Source organism: Protopterus annectens, chromosome 11.part0 (assembly GCF_019279795.1).
Source record: "Protopterus annectens isolate FY-2018-M chromosome 11.part0, PAN1.0, whole genome shotgun sequence".
Classification (NCBI taxonomy): Eukaryota; Metazoa; Chordata; order Ceratodontiformes; family Protopteridae; genus Protopterus; species Protopterus annectens.
The window spans coordinates 1,142,070,878-1,142,095,267 of NC_056745.1; the positions used below are offsets into that span (position 1 = coordinate 1,142,070,878).

A 24,390-nucleotide genomic window follows, 5' to 3' on the forward strand; every position below is an offset into this window, starting at 1 on the left:
GGTCTGATGGAATAGATCAATAGCAAATTAAACGCTTTAGAGTCAGAGTTGGTTGAATACAAAAAAACAAAAATCCTCAGTGACACTGGGGATTATGAGAATGGGCGGGCCTTTGTTGCACAAGCCAATCCAAATCATAGGAGTCAATGATGTAAGCACAAAGGTTATAAGAAGTCACATTCAGTTTAATTTGCTTCCTCTGAGGGGGTAGACCATAATGATATGCATGATAGTGATAGTGAATTTCCGCCACTGCCACCAACTCAACAGTTTTTAGAACACGAATGCTGTTTTCAGAGTGGAGATGATAGTTACAAGGAACAGTTTAACCGCAAACGGAGCTGGAATGGCTCCAATGGATATTATAAAAGGAATAACCAGCATGGACCTTTGCCACAACAACCTTATAGCAAAAAAGGTAGATGGCATTAATGACTTTGTTACAAAAAAATGCCAATATGGTTGTAAATTTGTCAGGTTGTTATTTATCAGACGAACAGTTTTCTGTTTTAAATTTAGGGTTGAAGTTTATTCCCACTGTTGTTACAATGAGTCATGTTTTAAAACAAGAAGTATTTTGTTTAATTCATAAATTACATTTGAAAGTACATTATGCGAATATGACGAATTCAGTAGTAGAATGTTCAGAATAGATTCGCTGAATGATAGTATTCTTGTTATTCGGACTTTAATGAGAGCACCAAACTTTGATGGAAAATGCATATTGTCTTATTGACACTTCCTGTGTTTCTAATAAAAGTAAATGTATTCCCCTTTTATTAATGAAAATGTTTCACACTTTAACTCAATGGTGAATTTTGCTTTAAATTTATTTATTTATTTATTTATATTTGTTGACCAGAAGTGTCCGACTGGACGTAGGTCCATTTTCAGCGGAGGCCCGGGGAGAAAAGATCCACAGTTAAAATAAACAGACAGTAGTTACATTGGATTACATAGCGATTAACAATTTACATAGCAATTACTTAAAACATATTTACAGATGAAGAACATAGTACATCAGTAGACAACTAGAATCTTTATCTGTGAAGTACATAACAGACATTAACAAATGTTAAAATAAGAAGTTCCTGCTGTATAAGTACTAGGCTTATGAGCATTTGTAAGAATGTAAGAAAAGATTGAGGTAACATTAGTTACAATTTAACATTAAAAGAACAGAAGGCCTTACAGGAACTTAAAGGTAGAACAGACGATTATAAAATGGGCAGATAAACAAAATTGTATGCATGTATCTGAATATCATAAAATGTGCTTAGATCATTTATTGGATAAGGAAATTTATGAAACTAGTGAAAATAAAATATATGAAGGCGCTATAGGGGAATTTCAAAATTTATTAAATAAAGGTATACGGTTGGGCTATTTGACATGGAGTGATGTACAGAAAAAATTTACTAGTGAAGGATGTGAGTTGGCTACTTCTTTCTGTCTACCTAAACTGCATAAGAATGTGCATAACCTGCAAGGAAGGCCAATTATTTCAGCATGCAGTTATTTTCTTCACAATATAGGCCTTTTATTGCATGAGTTACTTCTTCCCCATGTTCAGAAAAATCCTTCCTACATCAAAGACAGCTTTGATTTTTTTAAATAAAATTTATTCAACAGTGTGTAATAAGAACATGTATTGGATAACCCTAGATGTTAAGAGCTTGTACACATTTATAAAATATCAAGATGGGTTACGTTCTTTATTTTATTTTTTAGATGATAATCCATTGTCCAGTTATATTATAGATTTGATAGATTTTTCTTTAAGGAATAATGTTTTCCTATTTGATAACAAAATTTATAGACAAAAACAAGGTGCGGCCATGGGAGCACCTTTTGCCCCCATGTATGCAATTTTTTTTATGGCATATTTTGAATGAGAGTATTTATATAAACATAAATTTATGAGGGAACATGTCAAATTTTATTTTCTTTATATAGACAATTTGATTTTTATTTGTGAAGGGGGTGAGACAAAAGTTACACATTTTGTTGAGGATTTACACCATAATTCTTACAATCTCTGATTTGATGGGCTAAGGTATGGCAAAAGGGTGACATGAATTTAGTGTTGGTTGGCATGGATGATGGAAAAGTTTTCCCTGGGGTACACAGGAAATTTATAGATGGGAGCCAATATCTCCATGCTTCTAGCTGCCATCTACCCAACCTCATAGTGGCACTACCATATGGTAAATATTTACGGTTGTCCCGAATTTGTAGTTTACAGGAAAATTTATATCAAGAAATTGCACAATCGGCTGAAATGTTTGTAACTAGAGGATACAACCTTGATATTATTAATGAAGCTAAATGAAAAATCATAAGAATGGATGAAGGGGGGACTACAATGGAAAGAAAATGTTAGTGGTGAAATAAATATTGTTAGTAAGAAGGTTAAAAGAGAAAAAAATGTATTTTGTTTCTGTTTATAATATCAAAAGTGAAGAGATTTACAACATGGTTAAATATTACTGGAATGTTTTATTAAGAGATAAAGTTTTGTCCAATATGCTACCAAGACAACCCTCAATTTCTTATAAGAGGGGAAGAAACTTAAAGGACATGTTAATATATGAAAGGTTTGTTTCACCAACTGTGAATATAAGTAATGTCCCTACGTGCAGAGAGAATAAAAAATACCTCTGAATTTATACCAGTTTGCAGCTTGCAGTTTTTTGGATTGTATTTGTTTGTTGATCTGTACCAGTTGTCTGCAGCTTGTGAGAGATTTCGTTTGTGGTAAATTTTTGTTCATATATTACCCTGTATAAATATAGTGAAACATGTTCATTTATTACCCACATAAACATAGGGGATCTTGTTCATATATTACCCTGTATAAACATAGTGGAACATGTTCATTTATTACCCCACATAAACATAGGAGATCTTGTTTGTATATTACCCTGTATAAACATAGGGAAACTTTCATGTATTCTGCATAAACATAGGGGATCTTGTTCATATATTACCTTGTATAAACATAATGGACTTTGGTCATATATTACCCTGTATAAACATAGGGATCTTGTTCATATGCGCAAGACGATGTTGTTAAAGAAGTTGACTGCTTTTTCAAAAGAAGTCGGCATGCAGAGTACAGGAGGGGCACACTGTCATTAGTTCGGTTCCCATTTTAAAGGATGACAAATTGTTATACGTTTTATACTAATTATTTTCAATTGTGCTAGATATTGAGAGTAAGTCTGAAAAGACAGCTGAACAGCTACTCATACTGTCTAGTATTATGTTGGAAGAATTGAAGTGGTGGAAGTATTTAAGAGAGCATTTAGTCCAAACTCTGCGCACACTGCTTATAGGAACATAGGTTCCTAGGTGATTACTAGGCTATTGGTCCAAGAGCCATTTTAAGCCAAGTCAAACTTACCTCCAGTTTACCAATATATTGCTGACATGTACCAGTACACCAAGGAATTTTAATGTTACAATATAAATTTGCACACATCAAGTGTTTACAGGCTGCCTCTGTCCGTTAGGGACATAGTGCCATAACAGGAGTAAATTTGTGTTTTCCCATGCATAGGTCCAAGTTATGTTTGAATGGGTTAAGGATAAGCTTTGCTTCATAAGGATGGGAAGCCTTTTTGAGAGAAGAGGTATCCTTTCAGACACATAACTGTCCCTTTAACATGTCCTATTTATATCACAGGTGAGGTTTACATCTTTAGAACAGGTATTTCTGATGCTATTTCTTTTGTTGATGTACAGCAATTCCATCAGTCAGGGTTCGGAGAATGCCTTGTAGGCTAGGCATATATCACCATACGGCAGCCTATAGTAGAAAGAGTATAGGGATAGGTCATTAAGACAGTTCCCATAGGACTTGTTCTTTGCTCCCTGTGTTCTTTTTGTGAGGAACCTCTGTGGCCTCTCAGACTGTTGCAAGGGCTTTGTCAGGTACATGCCAAAGGGTGTATAATATAATATAATATAATATAATATAATATAATATAATATAATATAATATTACCTGTCCTTTTCGATATGTAATGATGCATAAGAAACCAAACATGCTATAGACAGGGATCATGATTTATTCTCATATTTAAAATCCTAAGTTGCTGTTGCTTGCCTGCCCTGCATACACACACACACACACACACACACACACACACACACACACACACACACACACACACGTTAGCCATTATCCTTACTAAACACACTGGTAGTTTTGAGTGTCAGTCGGTGTGTATTTAATTCAAGTGTTTAATGACTTTGATGTAGTGCATTTGTGCTTTTGCCATTTATTCTTTTATTATTTGAATGCATGCAAGGGATTACCAGAATCTTTCTAGTTAGCTGTTTAGACTTTCACTGCAAAACAAATTTCCAATGTAAGACAACAGCAAATGGTCTGAGTCTGCTTATGGCTTTCTTCAGTGATTTATTTATTGATTATGGAATTCAGCCCTGCACAAATGCTTCTCAAATGACAGGGGACAGAGTGACAGCAGATTTCCTCAGAAATTTCAGACCTATCATTTTCCTAAATCTTGACATAGTTTTTGGAGATGCTGATAAAAGTATATATTATGGATTTAAAATAGGGTATGGTGTGGAAACTGCCTTTCTTAAGGTAACAACTTATTTTTCCAACAGTTTAATTTGATAGCACTTTTTCTGAGTCTTCCAAATGCATCTGACAGAGTCAGTCAACGACTGCCTACCTTCTGATAATGAGATGATGCTCTGGAACCTCAGACTCTATCTTGGTTCAAAAAATACTTAGGGGACCAATGTGGCAGCATTCAGCTTTGCCTCTACCAAAGTGCATTACATCTGCAGTCCCTTGAATATTACTACTGGCCCTGCTCCTGTATAATCAACAACACATACTGGTACTACCGAATTCTTGTGATATAATGATAGTGAACAACATATACTGGTACTACTTTATTCTTGTGATATAATGATAGTTTTTCTTTCACCTGTTGTGTTCCTCCTGTGACATAACTACAGCAAAGTTAAAACACAACGTAATTCCAGATGGTGTGGGTTTGAGTATAGTGGATTCATCCTTTGCCCACCTGATGAAATCTTGTATATTACAGATTGAACAGGCTCTGCAATAGAAACAGTTTGTGACTGGTTCTCCTACCAGTGATTACTCCTAACTCCTCATTGCATTCTTAATCACAAATCACAATTAATCAAGCCTCTGTTATTCACTTATCATCATACGTATTACTTCTTTATTTACCTACCTCACACTTTATGAACTATTTTAGCTTCCATTGTTATGAAATCATGTCAACTATCACTTCAGGTTTATTGATAACCACTGTAGGAGTAGTTAACATGTACAGACCCAGGGTAACCTACCAGGGGGCTACATGAGCTGGAGATAGTGGAGTGCTATAGGGTGGACAGGGACATTTTGCAGCAAATTGTTGAGCTGTGCTGGCCACGCCTCACACACAGAACCAACAGAGGGGAACCCATCCCAGTGGATACCAAGGTATGTGTAGGGTTAACAACACTAGCCACAGGTACCTTCCAAAGGCCAACTGGGAATATCATGGGGATCTCATAAGTGTCACTATCCAGGGTACTCCATCAGTTCCTGGATGTCATGTCAGCACATGCTGGTAAGCACATATATTTCCTCAACTGTGAGGCATTGACCAGCAATATGCGGCTCTTCCACCAAATACCCTGAGGTAGTGGGTGCTATAGACTGCACGCACATACACATCAAAGCACCACCCGGCAAGTGGGGTAGGGTCTACATAAACCACAAGGGCTTCCCCTTCATCAACTGCCAGGTCATGTGCGATGCCCAGAGCATTATCTTGAATCTGTGTGCTGGCAGCCTTGGAAGCTATCATGACTCCCACATCTGGCATATGACACAGCTGTACCAAAAATTTGCCACTGGGGACATCCCATATGGCCACTTAGTGGGGGGATGCACTAGAGCCGTGGCTGATGACACTCATCAGAAATGCACACACACACACACGAACAAGAACTCCATAATGAGGCACACGCACAAACCAGAATCATAATAGAGTGTGTGTTTGGGATGCTCAAGTCATGGTTCCGGTGCCTGGACATATCCTTGCAGTACTCTCCAGCTATGTGTACACAAATTTTCATTGTTTGTGGCATGCTGCACAATATGATCCTGCAGAAACAGCTGCAGCAGGAACAGCATGTGGCAGGGCCACACAGCATCCCCCACCATTGCCAAGGCCATCACAGGCACAGAGGGACTCGGAGGAGGAGCAACCTGAGCCTGCCCATGTAGGCAGAAGGAGGTGTGCCCAGTATGCCCAGGCTTTGGCAAAGAGGCAACGCATAGCACATACACTGACATGGTAGGGACCCAGGGAATGACAACTCTCTCTCTGACTCGCACATACAGTAAAAGGGATGCCAAACATGACACTACCTGTGCTTTACCATGTATAGGGAGTGTACTATGTGCATCTGGCATAGTCAGCCCTCTAGCACCATCCTCAGTACTGGCACAGCCACAAGGTAAGTCACTCTTCCTATGAATTGCTGAATGGAATAGTGTGTTCTGCTATTTGTATCTATGTATGGATGTGAGTATGCAAGGGAATCGGGTAGCTGAATGGGATGGCTGGAGATAGTGGACACCTATATGGGCTGCATGAAATCCATAACAAATACTGGTGTGAACAAAGTAGGCAGTACTAGATAAGGTGACAAATCCCACTGCAGTACATGTGGTGGCCCAAATGTGTATCCATAGGACACGCACATGCATATCAGTGAGGCTCACATATCCAACACCAGCCTCAGCCAGCAGGACAGGTGCAGATGACCATAAAGAAAGGATGTGCTAAGGCCTCCAGTTGATGGCAATGGTGAAGAGCCCCCCTCCAGACCTACACTGACAGACTACAACAGGTCTGGTAGTTGTATGTTAGTTCTGAAGGGTAAGAAGTCTGAAAGTGAAATGTAGGTCAATAAAATCTAAGATCTGTACTCCACTGATATGCCACTAGTCTGCATGATAGGTCAGAATACAAAATGAAATGGAAGCCAACAGAGTACCTGAAATACCAGTACAGTCATAGCAAATGTTTACAGTTGTCAGGTGTGCTCCACCCTCCACAATCCTGTGTAGAAATGCAGTAAAATGTATGTGTGGGTTTAATAACAGTGGAGCACAAATTACCTGAGCTGGCCCAATTTACAGGATACATTGTTGCGTGTGTACAATATGCAGGGGTCTGTGTGTTAGGTTGTTGTGTGTTCTATAATACCCAATTCAGCAGTCATCCATACTCACTGTCCAGATGTCAATATCTGTCACTATCTGAAAGATTGACATGCCATGAATGTGGGCCCAGACTTGCACACAGTACACAGGTGGAAGTACCCTAGACAGAGTACATAAAATGTAACTGTCAGTTGCACACATCTTCAAAATTATACATACAGGTTAGTAGCACATTACTTGTCTGTGTAGTATGGAATACTGATGTAGTCTGGCCAATCACTGGCAGACCACAAAAGGCACAGTTATAAAGTAATGAGAGACTACCTATGTCCCCGCACAAGGCAGCATAAGGGGAATGTCCCAGGTATATCTGTGAGTCAGCTGCAAAAATCTTCCATATCACATATCCATTCAGCTCACCCCACCATCAGCCACAGGTTTATCACAGGTCATATCCATGCTGTTGGGAATGAGTACAGTATGACCCCCACTTCTGTATGGAAATACCCACAGAATGCAGCATTCTGAAGAGGTGTCCCATGCAGGTGTGTCCCTAGCTGTAAGCAGCACCCTGCCACCATACAGACCAATTTTATTAATATGGACAGGAACTATTGCCATTAACACCACACACTTACCCTGTCAAACCAGGGTAATTCAGTGGCTCACAGCCTGGGAATGTAGGAGTGACAGAATGCACTGGCCTGCACAGATGGCCTGCATCACTACCAAATGCCCTACAGTCCTCTGTCAAAGGCCTGTGCCTCACCCATACTGCCAATGTATGTTATCTCATGGAGTCCCAACTAACAACATAACACAGTCCACAGAACGCAAATGCAAGACCATGTTGACAAATTCCAGTAGCATGCCCACCATGTCCTACCGCATGAACTGTGGACCAACCCCTAAATAATTCTGGGATGAAGGGACAACTATAGGGATACTTCTCAGATATCACTCGCAGAATGTTAAGAAGAGGATCAAATAACACTGTGGGGGATGTAGAGGCATGGATGTCATGGAGTGTGTGAAGTCTGAAACTCTGTGTGACCATGCTACCCCTGCCTGCAAACCCAGTAATGGGTGGCTACAAACTTGCTCATAAACAACAATGTGAAGGGGAACTGACCAGATATATGACCCGTACCTCTGGGTAACCTGGATGAATTTGTACAGCTGAGAGGTATGGCCACAGTAGGATATGGCCATTCTGTTACATCGATATGTGTACAAGCATGGGATCCTCAACCACCACAGTACTAAGGTGCTGGACCATTTACCCAGACCCATCAGCAAGTGTCTGCAGCTACCCTTCCAGAATGGCATGAATGTGCAAGAATATGTAGGCTGCAGACCACAATACTGGACACAGCTTCATTCATCTTGTATTTCCCAGGAAATAACTGTGAGCAAATAAGTATAGCTGTCAGTAGTTGATGACATAATACAACACAGCGTAAGTACATATGTCTGAATATCTGTGGTAACACCAACCATGTAGCACAGGCAGCACAGTCACAATGGTTACAATATCCCACTATCTTTCGCCTATTGTGACTCCATATTGTCAACCTATCTACAGATATCCTGCAGAAATAGGTTGCTAGCTGTAGGTGTAGAACACCAAATCCTGGACTGGAGTACAGCCTACATGGAATGGATTCACACATTCAGTACAGAAGGTCAAACTGGGCATGCTCCTACACTTAGAGAAATGAAGTCCATGTCTGACAACAACAGTGGACTATACATATCTGTCAGTCGCAGATGTCTGTGCACACACACACCACATTGCACACCATTCATGCTTTGCACACACATTGGATGGAAATACTCACACATATCCAAGGCACACACACTATAATAGGTCAAACATGCACACAGATATGTGGGGAAGAGAGAGACAGACAATGACAGAGAGATTTCCATCATGAGGCCTGTCCCACCCACCACACATCCAATTGGCCAGTATCACATAATGTGCCGATATCAATCACTGTAGAAATTGCATTTGGTAGCCTTCAGCTCTATGGTGTCTGTGGTGCTTGTGATAACTGTGTAACTTGATAGTACAAATCAGTATTCGTGTAGCATTTGTATACCCAGTCCTGGCAAATGTAAAGTTGTGTGCGACTGAGTGATGTGTGTGTGTTTCCAGAGGAATGGTTTATAGCCCATTCATACATACTACACTTGCCATTGCCTATGATAGCACTCATGCTGTCAGTCACCTTGAAATAACCCTCTGGCCAAGTCTCAGCCCCATAAGCTCCATGGTGCTTATGATAATTGAGTAATGCTATAGTGTAACATACTAGTTAGATAGGAGTTCTAATCCCAGACATGGCAACTGTGAAACTCTGTGCATGTGTTTCTGTGTGTGTGTGTGTGTGTGTGTGTGTGTGTGTGTGTGTGTGTGTGTGTGTGTGTGGAGATGAATAATTTTGAGGCCATTCACAGTCACTACGCCTCCCATTGCCCTACTTTAGCAAGCTTGCTGATGTCAGTCACCCTGAAATAACCCTTTGAACAAGGGCCAGCCCTGTAAACTCCATAGTGCTTGCAATAACTGCATAATGCTATAGTGTAACATACTACTTAGGTAGAAGTTCTAATCCCAGACATGGCAACTGTGAAACTGTGTGTGTGTGTGTGTGTGTGTGTGTGTGTGTGTGTGTGTGTGTGTGTGTGTGTGTGTGTGCGTGTGTATGGAGATGAATGATTGTGAGGCCATTCACAGTCACTAGACCTCCCATTGCCCTACTTTAGCAAGCCTGCTGATGCCAGTCACCTTGAAATAACCCTTTGGACAAGGGTCAGCCCCATAAGCTTCATGGTGGTTGCAATAACTGCATAATGTTATAATGTAACATACTAGCTATGTAGGAGTTCTAATCCCAGACATGGCAACAGTGAAACCTTGTGTGCGTGTGTATGTGTGTGTGTGTGTGTGTGTGTGTGCGTGTGCGTGTGCGTGTGCGTGTGCGTGTGTGTGTGTGTGTCTGTGGCTGTGACGATCAATGATTTTGAGGCCATTCACAGTCACTACACCACCCATTGCCCTACTTTAGCAAGCCTGCTGATGTCAGTCACCTTGAAATAACCCTTTGGACAAAGACCAGCGCCATAAGCTCTGTGGCACTTGCAATAACTGTGTAATGCTATAGTGTAACATACAAGTTAGGTAGGAATTCTAATCCCAGACATGGCAAATTTGAAACTGTGTGTGTTTGTGCGAGTGTGTGTGTCTTTGATAATACCTGATATTATGGGCATTCACACTTACTACTCTCCCCTTACCGCTCCTATAGCACTGCTACTGGTGTTAGTCACCTTCAAAGATACCTGTGGAGAGCTCTCCAGCATGTAAGCTCTATTGTGCATGCCATAAATGTGGAACAATGCAGTAGCAGTAACTACACAGGTATGGGTTTGAATCTCAGCTGTGGCAAGTGTTTGTGTGTGTACCTCACAGATTTTGGCCCCTTTTACACCCAGTATACATCTCAGAGCCCAACTTTAGCAGTCCTGCAGATATCATCCACCTTAGAAGTACCTGTTGCCAACCCTGAACCATGTCAGGTCAGTGGTGCATGTAGTAAATGTGCAACATAATGGTCCATAAAGATTGTTAGATAGAGGTTTGAACCTCTCCCCCTGGCAAATGTAAATGTGTGTTTAGGGTAAAATTATTTTTGGGATCTCTCACCCACTACATCACCCAATGCCAGTATTTACAAGGGCTGGTGATGTTCCTCACCTTAGAAGTACCTTGGGACAACATCCATCCTATAAGCTCTGTGGCACATGCGATAAATGCGGTACACTATAGTAGCAGTACATAACTAGGTAAGGATTTGAATGTCAGCACTGGAAAATGTGTGTGTCTGTCATCAGTATCCTGTGTGATGGTTGCTGTGATTGTGTAATAACAGGATCCACTGTGAGATGGGTTTTGCTAAATTATTATGTTGAGGACCTAGTATATGTCACAATGTCCACCTTATGAGGACAGCAGATGTCAAACAGCAGAGATGCTGGTGTAGACAATCCATAGCCCTACATGTGACATTATGGATTGCTGAACAATATAAGCAACCCTTCAGAGAACACTCTCCACCCATGTCTCATACAGAAACACACTTGACTAGGCAGCAACCACTATATTGGTTGTTCCCTGCATATTGCTACACAGATAGTAACCACGGTGTGATTGCAGTGGACTACATGCCTGTTGACCACAACAGTGCCACTGACATCAGAAAGTACTGTGATGTGTTACATCTCCTGACTGTGTGTTATCCAGCAAGTAAAAGGACATGGCACCCTGTTCCATCCCTGCAGTAGGCAAATAAATGCTTAGTGCCCCTTTTACTATGTTCCCCACTGGACATCTGCAACAACTGTAGAGTCTGCAAATGTAACCCACAAAGGGAATACCATGTCTTATGCACATGCCTTGTATAGACAGATGCCACTAACTCCACTGAATACCTGTATCATGCTGTCAATGTAGGTGCAAGCACGACCTCAGTTCCATAGACAGGTCTCACCAAATGAGGGCAGGAATGCTACGTCAGAAAATAACAACACACAACATGCCCGAGAGACCTCAAGTATACTTTCACACATCAAAGAACATGCATGTGAGACATGTGCACAACCCAGACATTGTCCATGTTATGGAATATAGAGCACACACATGGGGAAGCAGTGCACATTACTGGCCACGCACAATAGTAACCCAGATGAGTGAATGGTGAATACAATACCCACCCCTGAGGACCACTCCAGGGACTACACCCCTGAGACACACTGGATACTATTGTCATGTGGCCTGATGCCAAGGTATTCCCACTGCCTAGCCTTGTACAGCCTTCAGGCCCATTCACCTACTACACACCTGTGAAGCAATGAAATTATGCATCTCAGTACTGGCAAGTGTGTGTGTGTGTGTGTGTGTGTGTGTGTGTGTGTGTGTGTGTGTGTGCGCACACTGGAGATGAATGATTTTTAAGCCATTCACACTCACTAAACCTCCCATTGCCCTACTTTAGCATGCCTGCTGATTTCATTCACCTTGAAATAACCCTTTGGCCATGTTTCAGCCACATAAGCTCTGTGGCACTTGTGATAACTGTGTAATACTATAGTGTAGCAAAATAGTTAGGCAGGAGTTCTAATCCTGACCTTGCCAACTGTGATAATGTGTGCTTTTCCCTGAGAGAGAGTGTGTGTGTCTTTGTTGACACCTGCTTTTGAGGACATTCACACTTACTACACTTCCCTTACCCCTCCTTTAGCACTGTTGCTGATGTTACTCACCTTCAAAGATACCTTTGGACAGCTCTCCAATGTAAGCTCCGTGGCATGTGCAATAACTTTGTAACACTGTAATAGCAATACATAGTCAGGTAGGGGTTTGAATCTCAGTACTGGTAAGTGTGTGTGTCATCAGTATCCTGTGCAGGCATTGGGGTGATTGTGTAATGACAGGATCCACTGCAGTGTTGGTTTTGATGCATCATTATATTGAGGACCTATATGTCCCAATGTCCACATTACAAGGCCAACAGTTCTCAAACACTGTAGAGGTTGTTGTTGACAATCCTCATCCATAAATGTGTACAGCCATGTGCAATTACTATGCGACAGTATGGATTAGTAAACAATACAGGCAACCATTATAATACCCAGATACCATTCTCCACCCAAGGATCATACACAAACATGCTTGGCTGTTACTCTCATACTCCCTTCCTTTCTTACTTTCTCTCTCTCTCTCTCTCTCTCTCTCTCTCTCTGTATGTGGAAAAGTACATCTGTTTTGCATAGGCAACAGCTTGAGTTTTGTAAGTAATGCTCATGATCAGGTCTGTGCATGAATTGCAGTCCCCCACATGCTAATTTCATGTGGAACAGGCCTGGTATCATTCCTATAGCCAATTACATGGAAAGACACTCCTTTAACTAAGCACTTCATGTGTTCATTGGACCTTTTCCTTCACTGTGAGCAGGACTTCATGTGGGTGCCTGACAAACAGCATCACAGAGGGTAGTTGAAAATACCTCTTACAACATACACTGTGGAGACATGCTAACAAACAGGAGGGAATGTTCCAGACATGGGGACAGAATGTAATTATTGTTGTTCTACATTTGAAGTAATGTTAGTTTAACAGGGTTTGTACGGATATGGCTGTTCTGCCTGATTTAAAGTCAAGCATGACAGTGTTATGTGGTTGAGGAAACTCTCACCTGTAGGGCTATCCACAGACTGGCCAGAGTTTAGAGTCTTTACTCACACATTTCCTATCTTTAGAAGTTCAGTAGCATACTGTGATGATTGCAGTCAGTGCATGGTGACATCCATGTGAGTTACTGACTTCATATCCCTCAGATGAGACATGTCATAACAAACTCTGTTACATCAGGAATTTTCCCAGTTTATTATAGCAATATGTCAATTTTGGCCCTGTGTTTGTGCCTCTGTCCCCCAAGTCCATATGTCATACAGTAAGAGATGCATATGTACAGTATATCATTATTTACTGACATCATACCTGATATCAAGCCACTGAGACATCAGACTGCTAGACTACTTACCTGGCAGGGGGAATACCACGATCAAGAAGGTGGTTTCCCCAGGGTGAGGTTCTTCCATTGCACATTTTGGTTGGGTTGACCCCTCTGATTTTCCCAAATGTGGGAAACTCAACTGCATAATTTATGGTAGTGGGGGACTGCGTTTGCGCACATCCCTGAATTTTTTTTGGGTTGGGACGGTGGCCTAATGGTTAAGGTGTTTGCCTTACAAACACAAGGCACAGGATTTGAGTCTCACAAGGGATAATTGGCTAGGCTTAAAATGGCTTGCAAGGGCAATTAGCCTAGTACTTATCTATGAACCTATGAACATGTTATGTATAGTAGGCCTTATATTTGAGACAAAACCTAGACATTCTGTTGTAGTCTGTACAGTAGTGAGGTATGTGTACTTAAGGTTATTGCTGATAGAGTGTGTATTGTGAATATGTTACTTGGCCTGTGTACAGACTGTGGTAGATGTCATTGTTTTTGGTCCTGTTCTATCTGACGTTGCATGCTGCTCCAGTTTACGGTACCTATCAGCATATATGTTTGTAGTGCCAGATTGAGACATGTCCCATACCACAGTCAGGCATCAGACTACTACTGTGTATTGGGCCAGTATATGTAGGGTTAGTGTGTGAGTGGCACATATGATGATGGTTTTGTTCACACAGTCCATATACTGTACTTTTAATTAGGCTTACCATAATGTGACCGTGACTGTGTTGAGATTGCTTGTCTGTATGCACTATCACACTGGTGTCTGTTACTCCATGCTGTTACATGTCTGTAGTGCCTGCTATATTCCTCCATAGGAAACTTGGGTCAGTGTTGTGGGAGTCTGCCTGTAGTTTGCACTGTGTTTTGTGACATGCCTTGCAGCTCAGTGTATTTACCTAGTGTGATGCTATGTCCAGATATCTGTCATTTGTACTGTTGCCTGGCCACCATAAGTTTTGTGTATTTCTGAAAAAGCAGTGGGATGCTGTAAAGATGTATGTCACAAACTAGTGGGAAGTATGTGGACTTGGGACCTCTGCTCCTCCAATTAATATGTGTAAGGACATAGAGGAGTGTGTGAATGCAGCAACTGTGTGAGATTATTTATTCCAGTATTTTTGTGATATCCCCATTTACATGGCTGTAAACATCCACTTTGTCAGGCTTGATCCACAAGTCATGCACTAAGGGGTTCGGTATATACCTCTGGACTGACCAGATTGTGTCAGACTGTCCAGGTTTATTGGTCATATCTCTGCTGCATTCCACAGGATCATTACTGTGATTTGTGTGGTACTTCACCATGATGACATGATGTCTGTCAGTAACTGATGGTGTACATGTCAGTATCAGAAGTGACTTCCTACACAACATGTCTGTTGACACAACCCCTGTTACTGTAGCAACATTCTACATTTACACCTGCAATACTTACATTACATCCCTTTGCACTAAGAGGTTCTGACTATTGCTGCTCAGGTATGACTCCGCTACATGTTATAGGCATATGCTTTATACATACACATGTATACGAACACACATATATATATAATATATATATATATATATATATATATATATACACACACACACACACACACACACACACACACACACACACACACACACATATACATGCATACACACGTATATATATATATATATATATATATATATATATATATATATATATGGTTCCCCTTCACAATCTTGAATTACTTTGAATTATTGAATGCTTGAAATTCAGTAACTCGAGACTGTAAAGTCGAACCAACAAAAATCCCGAAACCCACAAACAAGAAAACCAAAAACCCTGAACATACAGAACACATAAACCACACAACTCGCACACCATACAACCCACATCACATAAACTACAAGCCCTACACTACATACACTACTGCGCCCCCCACACCCCCCCACTTATATATTCTAACTCTGAGATCGCACTAATACACAAAATAAAAGACACCATACAGACATTTTACACTGCCTTGCACACACACACACAAATACAGACACATCCAACATTTACACTCATACTCCCACCTCCCTACCCTAACCCACAGACACAACTTACAAAACACACACATACACTCACTTACCTTCACTTCCGTAAAACATCCCGACTCACACACTTCCCATCCCGTAGCTGACGGTAAAGGTATTTGTTTTGTTTTGTTGATTGTCGGGATTGTGGTTTGTCGGGCATGTGATGTTTTGTGTTTTTGAACTTTCGGTTTTGTGTTGTCGGTTATCTTGTCGGTGTTTTTGCGTATTGGTGTTTTCAGGTAGACTCATATATATATATATATATATATATATATATATATATATATATATATATATATATATATATATTTATTTTATTTTATTTTACATTTGTTAACCGGGATAGTCCGACTGGATACATGTCCATTTTCAGCGGAGGCCCGGGGAGAAAAGCTCCAAACCAGTACAACATTTTAATAAAGTCACAGATTCATTTACAATTCACAGCACAAAAAACTGTGTGTGTGTGTGTGTGTGTGTGTGTGTGTGTGTGTGTGTGTGTGTGTGTGTGTGTCTGTATATATATATATATATATATATATATATATATATATATATATATATATATATACACACACACACACACACACATATACATATATACATGCACACACACATACACACACGCATATATATATATATATATATATATATATATATATATATATATATATATATACGCATGTACACATATATATATATATATATATATATACATATATATATATATATATATATATACATATAAATATATAAACATATTATATATATATATATATATATATATATATATATATATATATATATCCTTGTTATATGTAAACATGAGTGTTGTATGCATCTTTCCAGATGTATCCCACCATATCTATCTGATAGTAACATGACTGATTCAACACTATTTTCACTTACAAGTACTAAACAATTGTAGTAGTCAAAGCAGTTGTTCACTACTATTCAGTGTGTGTACTGACAGGGTTCTACCTGACATAGTCGAAACCACACAACACCGACAACCACATCACCGACACCACATAAACACAATAATTGAAAACAAAACACATCCCCATTCCACAAACCAACACAAGCACACCAAAATCCTTACAAGCCCAATCTCCACTCCCCATGTCGGCATCCTCGGCGTTGGTGTTGTCGGTCTTACCACTGACAGATATATTTGAAAAAAACAACAAGCATCTTCACAGCTCTGATGGCTTAGTGGATAACTGCTGTGACTATAGTCTAGAGTCCTGGATTCAAGACCTGCAAGGGCAGTTTATTTTGTTGCTAGGCAGAATAAGGACTGTTGGATACAGAGTGGTTAAGGCAGTTTTGAGCAGCTTTAAGCAGGTTTGTGTAGGCTTGCATGATGGTAAGTGGTTCTAATGTACAGTTAAATGAAAAGACGCTTATATCATGCAGGGTTCACTTACCAGTGTGCAAATGTGCCTAGCATTTATATTTAAGCAGTGCATAGCTCAGCCCTGGTAACCAGTGATCACATTCTAGTCTGATGAAATAGCAGGGTAATGACATCTTTAATAAAGTGTATTTAATTCCATGTACATAACCTGCTTCTATGTGCTGTCATTACAGTAGCAAGGGGTGTGAGTATACTGTATGGGACACCTGAGTATATATGGCTAGTCCAAGAATCTTTTCTCTTTGTATGTGTTTCATACATGAGTAGTATCCCAGGTTATATGCAGTCACACTTGCATGCATTGTATCATTATGTTACTACTGTTAACAGTGATTTCCCAAGTAAGAGTAGATTGCAGATTGTAGTACTGGAACCATATACCCCTGCATTCAAAGCTGGACTCTGAGTACTGACTATCATGTTATTGGTGTGTGAGCTGTATGTTATTAAGTATTTGCTAATGTATATTAATCTGATATGTGGATATTAACTGTAGACTACTATGTGTATAGGACATGTCATTGAGGGCTGCTGTCATGTAGTCGTGGCATACCTATCAGTGTCAGACATCTATCTGTCAAAACATTCATCCTAATGCATAACCTGTTGGCTAGCTGATTTCTGTCTGTCCTCTGTACAGATGTGCAGATGTCAGGTATCCATCTTGGCTGCGTACAGGCAATTTATGCTTGACTGACACTGACTTGTCTGCCCAGCTGTGTTATGAATGCCACAGCTAAGAAACCCCACCCTGTATGCATCACATGCCATGGATCACTCAAGTGGCATCAGTTGATAGATGGCCTGCTGACAAATGTCAGGTGGCATGATACCAGTGTACCCACATCCCCTACTTTTCTCATCTCTCCATGGTCATTAGCCTGGTACAGACCTAGGAACACCTGCACCTATGGGCCCCAGTACTGACAAATGTGTCAGTGTGCATTACTGAGAATAGGAGTGTCTGTGTGTTTGTAAACTTGTAGTTGATAATAGCCTGAGGGCTTTCTCACCCACTATACCCCCATTGCCATATTTAGAACTGGATGCTGCTTTAATTGACATTAAATGTACCTTGTTACACTCTTCACCCTATGGGCTACCTGGAGCTTGCAGTACCAGCATAACACTGTTGTACAAATGGGTAGATAGGCATGGGTTACCCTCTGAGTCCTGGCAAGTGTGTGTATGTGTGAGAGTGTGTATATTTGTAGGATATAGCATTCTGAGGCCACATTCACCAAATACAATACACCTTGCCATACATTATAAGGGATAGTGATGTTGCTGACATTAGGAGAGACATGACCAACTCTCACCCTACTATCCGGGTCTGTATCAGAACATTGAAGTTTTAAAACTTCGAATGTTCTAATATCGACCCGTTTTAGTAGAACGCTAAAAATAGCAAAGCTGCAAAACACCGAATTTTTCCTAGGAAAAGAATTCGGTTGGCCGGTTCTGTGGCTTCGCTATTTTCAGTGCTGTGGTGGAGATTTATGGGTCGGGTTCAGGTAAGTGTGCGATTGTGTGGTTGTTAGCAGTAGGGCACGGGTAAGATGAGTTAGGGTTAGGGCGCGAGTTAGGTGAGTTAGGGTTAGGGCACGGGTTAGGTGAATTATGTTTAGGGGCAGGTTAAGTGAGTTAGGGTTAGAGCGTGGGTTAGGTGAGTGTACGATAGTGACAGACCTTAGGGTTAGGGTTTGGGTTAAGGTAAGTGGATAGATAGTAGTGTATGTATAGTTTAGTGTAGGGTTAGTTGTAGGATTATAAGTGTATGTGTGTGTATTGATGTTTTTTAGGTGTGCTTGTGTTGTGTGTATGTGTTTCGGAATAACAAATTTTTTCCCAAGGAAAAGCTTTAATGTTCTGAATGTTCGATATTATGTGGTTTAGATATTTTAGGTTTGATGAAATAGCATTCGCTATTTTCATCTTTCGATAATGTGATATATATGCTACTATCCCTGTGGCATGTGCAATAAATGCATATCCCTGTAGTAGCACTGATTAGCTAGACAAGGGGTTGTATTGCAGTCCTGGTCAATGTGTGATTGTGGGTATGTCAGAGCATTATCATGGGTTTCGGTGAGTAAAATATCCAGTGTGGGTGCTGGCTATACTGTCTTTACACCATGGTACCCCCAGTACATGTCCCAAGGTACACTGTATGAAGACCACTGTCACCATCAACCATACAGGTAACTGATTGCACTATCTAGCCCAGTGATGCATGTGATGTGTGCAAATTCTCTGTAACAGAATGGACTCACTGACAAAGTAGTCAGCACTGATAAACCCAGGTCTCTCAGATGTGTCTATGACTGTTATGTGTTTGTCATTGTGTATATGACAGTATGTCATACTATGTATTGTTCATTAACACCCAGTATATCCCCCATTACCATACTGTACAAGGCCTGGAGATATTCTTCACTTAACAAGAAACATGGGACATACCTCATCCTAAATGCTGTGTGGTGTGTGCAATTAATGCCAAACACATTAGTAGCAATAAGTACCTCGGTATGGGGTTCTACTCTCTGTGTTGCTAAGTAAGTGTGTGTGTATGTGAATGGATCTACTTCAGTTTGCAGAAAATACATGTCCCAGGAGATCATTTGTCCAAGAACTGACTGGCAAAAGTTAACATTCGAAAGAAATCATCTTGTGGAAATTCATTCCATCAAAACTAGTAGTAGATGTGTAAATGCCCTCTTCCCCACTGTACAGCTGTACATCGATACCGGAGTTGGTAGATATAGTTGGATGTGGATGTTGTGGGCAGAGCCACCGTCATTGGGGTTATTGTGCGCATCCCTCCGCTTAGTCTGCTGTAATACTGTACAGTTTATGTTAACAGGTTAAGTAGTTGTTAATCACAGTATGTGTGGCTCTATGCCAACCCACACTCTCCAAAGTGGAGGGCTGTGCCACCCAAACAAGCACACCTATGTTTACCAACTCCAGGATTGTACTACATTGGAGAAGAGGACATATACCCTGCCAGTACCAGCGTCAATGGCATTAAACTGGTGGACTGATTATTTACTGATGTGATGTTTTGCCTATTTTGTCCTGGTGGAATTACATAGGTCAAAATGAGTTCACTGCAAAATTAAGTACATCCATGTGTACAGTATTCTTTGTGTATTGCATCAGCACCAAAGCCTTTGTGTGTGTGTGTGTGTGTGTGTGTGTGTGTGTGTGTGTGTGTGTGTGTGTGTGTGTGTGTGTGTGTGTGTGTGTTATTCACAAACATTTGGTGTGTGCCACCCAGTACACTTACCATTATCCATTGTAGAAGAGCTGCTGACATCAGCCACCATGCACTCACCTGTATACACCCTCAGACTCATCAGCCATGCAGCACATGCAATTACTGTTATACAGACCTGTTACTTGTGTTCAGCTGTACCCAGGATATGACACAGTCAATGTGTCACCACAGTGCCATACCCCTTGTAGGAAACAACAGCAGACAAACATCCTGCTGACACATAGACACCTACAACACAAACTGAATACATAATGGAGACCGCAATCAGTCAGTGTTAGCAACAGCTATAATGCATCATGGCTGGACAGTTACACACCCTAACATGTAAGCATTAAACTTTACAGCTGAAAACATGTTAAACAGCATTCCATTGCTAAACCTTAGTACATTCACCCTGTACATCAAAACCATATTAGCATGTCCCTGGATCGAAGGTGTGGATGACAGGGATGTGGCATAGGTATCATCATATGCACAGGATGTGCTGTGGGTTTGCCAGAGACCTAGGCTGAGTCGTTTGGGTGACATCATGTGTGTGTGTGTTAGGGGTTTCTTTATCAATTGGGCTGTGCAGATGTGGTGTGTGTAGGTATGGAGTTGCCCTAACTGTGTTGGTGATGTCTGTGTATGTATGCACACAGTTCTGCCATGTGGCTGCCCTATACAGGGGTTTGTTGGACAGCTGCAGACCATACATGGCAGAGTGTGCAGTTCACCGTGTCCAGCCAGGGACATGAGAACTGTGCCTGGCAGGTTTTCCCACGAGAACTACCAGGTAGAAGCCCAGATATGGTACTCTCCCCTGATGATGACAAATGTCCGCTGATCTGTGTCCCTGTTGGGACTGGCCAGGACCATGTTTACATGGCCTGCTGTGTTGTGGTGTGGACAACATCCACCCCTGGAGTGCTGGTGCTGGTACTGCCACTATGGGAACGGCTGTGACTTGTTGCACATCCACATAGACCTCCATCTGTTGGTGTTGTTGACCTACGTCCACATGGCTGTCACCCTAGTCCAACCATATTCTCTAACACAGACACAGCACGGTCGAGGATTCCCACCATCTCACCCAACCATCTATCCAGGACCTCTGCAAAATAACAGTGGGCACCTGCAAGATCACGGATGTTGTCAAGTAGAGCAGAATGAGTAGCCCTCTGGAGCCTCAGACTCTATCTGGTGTAATATTCCATACATGACTGTGCCTCCATGATGGCCTGAAACATGCGTCTGGTGACACCTGCTGTGGCACTTCTGCCAGGGGTATGATGGCCAGCAGCCCTCCTACAAGCACCCCTGTACATCTACCTGTGTGGTACCTCGCTGGTCATCTGGCTATGGCTGCTGTGTACAGACACACTTGCCATAGTCACCACACTGTCCTGTCCCATGCCACCACCTGCCAACTGTCCATCATCTATGGCCACTGGTGATGGGGTAAGTATAGGCATTGTGACTGTGTGCGGGAATGGGGTGGATAAACATGGGATGTCAACTGATGGCAGAGCTTCAGCCCCTGACAATCCTGCTTGTGCCTCGCCATACCTATCATCATTGTCAGAGTCTGTATGGACCCTAACATCAGTTTGCCTGCAGGAGGGACCCTGACCCACCATGCCATCTGTGAGGGGAAAACAAAAATACATAATTTATGACCTGTACATCATTGCTTACTTCTACACACACCCACACATACACCCACACACACACACACACACACACACACACACACACACACACACACACACATACACCCACACACCCACACACACACCCACACCCACACACACACACACACACACACCCACACACACACACACACACACACACACACACACACACACACACACACACACACACACACACACACACACACACACACACACACACACACAGTTACAGGTGAGGTGGCACAAAGATATTACACAAACCTCTCATTACCCAACAGTTAACATGTATGACATATGGCACTCAACAGCATGCACTGCAGCCATACTCAATCCTTGTTACCAACATTATACATCTCTGTGATGCATGAGTTGTGTTAGTAGGTGATGCCCCTTTCCCTGGAACACACAGCACCCATGTACACAGTATTGCTGTGCACCTGTTCAGCACCCTGGCATTTACTGTGCATCATACCTCACAAGTGTACACACCTTTGCTGAATGTGTATATGTGTGGCAGTTATGTTTGCTCACAGCCCCTATGTGTTTGTCTGACACATACCTGGGATGATATGAGGACAGATGTCAATAGTGATTGCCTGACCTCTGATTTGCAGATCTCATCATCAGCAGTGCATGTATGAGCAATACAATCCAATTACATTGACAACCCTCAAAGCTTACTGTGGCTATGAGGAGTGTACATACACTTGTTGACATGCCAGCCTCTTCTATGATATGCAGTGGGGCCACAATACTGCATATGTTAACATTCCACATACCTGATATGTGACATATGACCTGTGCAATCAAATGCAGTATCAAACAAATGTGTTAGTCATAGAGATGCTGATTGAAATGCATACAATATGCGGGTTGCATAAGTGTGCACACCCTTAACACAATGGTTTGGTGTAGTACCTGTTAAGTGAACTACAGCAGTCAATATTCCTGGAAGGAGTTTACTAGCATGGCCCATCTTAAATTGCCATTATTTGGTCACTCTGCCCTACAAATGTCCCTCAACTCTGCCGGATTGCAAGGTCAGCTCATGTGGACAGCCCTTGGAGGTCACACAGTGGCTTCACTGTTGCTGTAGAGTCAGGGTTATGTCTGGCACAATTCATAACCTTCACTGTGTTCGGATACAGCCATTCTTGGCAAGCTTTGGATGTGTGCTTCAGTTCACTGTTGTGTTTCATGCTGACACCCCTCTCCATCCTCAGCCTTATTGCAGATGCTTGACAACTATGGGCCACACATGAGTGTCATTTTGCAGTGTTCCAAATTCAGAACGCCATGTCTACTGGCCTAGTTCCTACTAATGAACAGCAAACCTAAAGGTGTACACTGGCACCAGCAAGGTAAAGATAGGAATGGTGGGCCTGAGGTGGCATAAGGTGTTGCTTGTGCACCACATGTATCTTTATTAATACTGTCTGTAGGTTTCAGCCTTGGTCTCAGTACACCATTACACATTGTAGCACATGCCTTTGGGAGACTTGATGCTATGCATATGCTACCTGTAGAGAGCCCTGGATGATGTTTCCTGTGGAACAACTCTTCCATTTGATCACACTAATTCACAGGCCACACTTATGCAGATTCCAGGCAATTGTCAACACAGATACTGAAAATGCAGTACTTGCTAGACATTCCTGAAAATCCCTCAGTGTTGCTGCATGTTTCTGGGCAGACTCCATGACCAGTTTGCAACATGTGTTGTCATCTGTCTTGGATGGGCATCTGTTTATTTTCTACATTAATGTTGTCCCATACTTCATAGTCACATACATGGCTGTCTGCACTGTTTGCCATGGTATATGCAATGGTGAGGTAAGGCTACTTCTCCCATTCCTGAGTGCTACCTTTCGGATATGGGATCCATTCCATGGTTTGTAAGATGTGTGCAAGCCACGGCTGCCTCTGTTGCAGGAGAGTGGGCAAATGACATGGACATACTTCCTGGACAGCAGACCATTACTTGGTGTGACATTGAGGCCCTGTACTTGATAGAAGGTGTGTACTCAATAAGAGTGAATGCTGTCAGTACCTCAAAAGCTGCTTGCACAATATGTTATTTGGAGTGTGTGTACACATATGCTTCCTGTGTTTGTTAAGGTATGTATTCCCCGTG

At 41.6% G+C, this 24,390-nt stretch overlaps 1 protein-coding gene and 1 non-coding gene across 3 annotated transcripts in view; both read left to right on the forward strand.

The window, feature by feature from the left end:
* LAMB4 (laminin subunit beta 4) overlaps positions 1–24,390 on the forward strand; it is a 1,139,974-nt gene that overhangs the window by 821,714 nt on the left and 293,870 nt on the right. The gene's annotated exons all lie outside the window — the stretch shown is intronic.
* On the forward strand, positions 13,839–14,004 carry LOC122816049. Its single transcript, XR_006367050.1, has one exon. It is a non-coding gene; the product is annotated as a U1 spliceosomal RNA (small nuclear RNA).